This window comes from Hakea prostrata, chromosome 2, assembly GCF_041222555.1.
Source record: "Hakea prostrata isolate BN-2017 chromosome 2, UWA_Hpros_2, whole genome shotgun sequence".
Taxonomy (NCBI): Eukaryota; Viridiplantae; Streptophyta; class Magnoliopsida; order Proteales; family Proteaceae; genus Hakea; species Hakea prostrata.
The window spans coordinates 21,269,743-21,272,656 of NC_142601.1; the positions used below are offsets into that span (position 1 = coordinate 21,269,743).

The 2,914-nt window shown below is 38.0% G+C and overlaps 1 non-coding gene across 1 annotated transcript; it reads left to right on the forward strand.

The window, feature by feature from the left end:
* Positions 1-208: 208 nt before the first annotated feature.
* On the forward strand, positions 209-510 carry LOC149024027 (signal recognition particle RNA). Its single transcript, XR_016171961.1, has one exon.
* Positions 511-2,914: the final 2,404 nt, after the last annotated feature.

The window sequence follows — 2,914 nt, forward strand, 5'->3', positions numbered from 1 at the left end:
AGAAATAACTTTCAAGTCCAAACGAGTAAAAAATAAAATATTCTTTTTCCAGTGAGTCATTAAAAAAATTAAAATATTCATATTCCAATTTCCAAAGTCATCATCTAGAAGGTAATTTTTAATTCACATGCTTTGCTTTTTAGTCCCACATCGAAAAACTCCAGAAATGTTTGCTTCTTTATAAATCTAAGCTCTACAATCATCTATTGCCGAGCTCAGTAGCATGAGCTTGTAACCAAGTGGGGCATTAAGGTGATTGAATGTTGGTTCAACTCTTGTTGGGTTGGGTTGGTAGGTGCAACAACCGGTTTGCCCTCTCCAAGTTGGGAGTTGAGCTTTGTAGCTTGGGCGAAGGCCGAGGCTTCATGGTTCCTAAAGTGGAGGGTAATGCACCAGGCTGGCTTCACAGAGCAGTGAGAACCTCTCGCTCTTGATGGTGGAAGGATAACAAATCGACGTACCTTCAGCCCAGGTGCCCCAAGAGATGGTCCCAATCAAACAATCACCTTTTTTTTTAAGATATCAAACCCCTCATTTGCAACTGTTATTCCCAATATTAGGCTTGAAGGCTCCTTGTTGTCATATTTTTCCTCGATAATGTTGTTGCCACTCAGGGGCGGAACCAGATTCAATATTGGGGGGGCCGAAGAATGAAAGTCCAAATTGGGGAAACATCAATGATTTTTTGCCACACATATTGTGTGGGTCCTTATAAGACCCATTGGGGGTCCCACCTATGAATTATTTTATTGTATTAAGGAATAGACTCACATATATTTTGTGGGGCCCACACATATTTGATAAAAATAGATAAATTATTTACCTATATCAGTACAAAAAAATCAAATAATTTATCTATTTTGTACTGATGCCAATTACCTATACCTATTTAGGCTTCAACCCTAAAAAGTCGATGGAAACCAAATTTTTTTTGGTGAATGCAACCATGGTCTTGGTTACCTTATTAACTATAGCTTTTATTATTTTATTTATAATATAAAATCAAATAGCAAAATTGTAAACAAATAAGAACAGAATATTGGGGTCCAGCCCTTGGGGCCCCCCTTGTTTTTTGTTGGATAGCCCTTTTTGTGGGGCCCCCTTTTGTATAGTATTTTTCTTCGAAATCTAATTTTTTTTTTCGATGCCAATTACCTATACCTATTTAGGCTTCAACCCTAAAAAGTCAAATGGAAACCAAATTTTTTTTTTAAGGTAAGAGATGCAAACCAATGGTACTTGGTTACCTTATTAACTATAGACATTTTATTATTTTATTTATAATATAAAATCAAATAGCAAAAATTGTAAACAAAATAAAGAAACAAAGAATATAAAATCAAATAAAGAATAACAAAAAAAAATGAAAAAAGAGAAACAATAAATAAATTGAGAAAGAAAAAGCATATCTAATTGTGGGGAAGATTTTTTTCCAAATTTTATTTAACCCACGCTTATAAAAAGGGAAGAATAAATAGGAAGAAAGAAATAAAAGAGAATAAATAGGAAATAAAGGGGAGAGAGAGGAGAGAGGAGAGAATAAATAGGGATTGAGGAGTAAATTTCTACTTATAAATGACATTTTGAATATCTAATAAGATTTTTTTTTTAAAAATTTCCTTTTTTTTTTTTTTTTTTTGGGTTGCCAACCTCGGTTTTTAGAAACCGGTGTTCGACCCGCGTCGCACACCTGGCTGTGGTGGGTTGAGTCTTCTAGCGGGGATTTTTTGCATCCACAAGGATTTGATAACGAAAACTAGCTTAAGCGGACCAAGCTGTTTACCACTTGGACCAACCCCGTTGGTTAAAAATTTCCTTTAATCCACGTTTATAGAAAGAGATGAGAATAAATAGGAAGAAAAGATCTAAGAGAGAAATGTGGGGAGAATAAATAGGAATTTATGAGTTAGATTTTAACTAGAGATGACTTTTATACCCATTTTTTTACATTTAAAAATTGTTCTCAATATTGGGGGGGGGCAAATAGTGACATTTCACATGTGAGAAGAGAAAAAAGTGGAAAAATGAAGGAAATTAATATAAAAAATCCAGAAATTAAAGGAATTAATAAAAAAATCCAAAAATCCACTGTCTTGATGCCTCCTTGGAATTTCAAACCTCTCCAGCAGAATCAATAGTGTTGTCGTCGCCAATGCTATTGTTGTACTCTAGCCTTACTGAGTGGGGAAAACACCTCTTTCATTAAAGCTATCCCTTGTTCCTCCTCCATGCCTAATATGGAAACCCTCTTGCCTAATTTAACACATACGACTAGCTCTTGTAATCTTTCCCTTCCTTCCATCCTAGGTCCCAGTCCTATATGCTCAACCCTCCCTAGCTTGCGTACCTCTTTTGCAATAAACAATTTACTAACCTCCTCTTACCCCCTACCTCCTTGCTTCATCCAGATCCTACCTCTATCCCTCCAAACCACTTACTTCACCACTCGATCTCCTGAATTGGTCCCCACCACCAACACCCCCCCCCCCCTCTAACTCAAGAATTATCCAACCTTCTCTCACTAATGGGGCTGCCACCTTCACCCCGTTGAAGCCCATCCCTTAAACCCCACAACCACTTTCTTAGGCCTTATCACTTACTACCCACCCTCTCTTAATCCCCCTCCTTCCCTATCACCTTAGCCCACTCCCAGCCTCTAACCCAATGCCAAACGGTGTCTCAACCTAAACCAAACCCCGACTATCATAGGTATGATTCCCTCTTCAAGTGGGCCTAAATCCTCACTCCCTTTTCCCACTTCACCTAAGCCCTTTCTAATCCCTCCAACCCAAGCCCATATTTCTCCCTAGACATCTGGCCCACCCTACCCGTTCCTACCATCCCCCTCCCTCGGCCATTCTCTTCTTCCCCTTCATCTACTATTTTTGACCCTTTGAACTAGGGATCAACAATT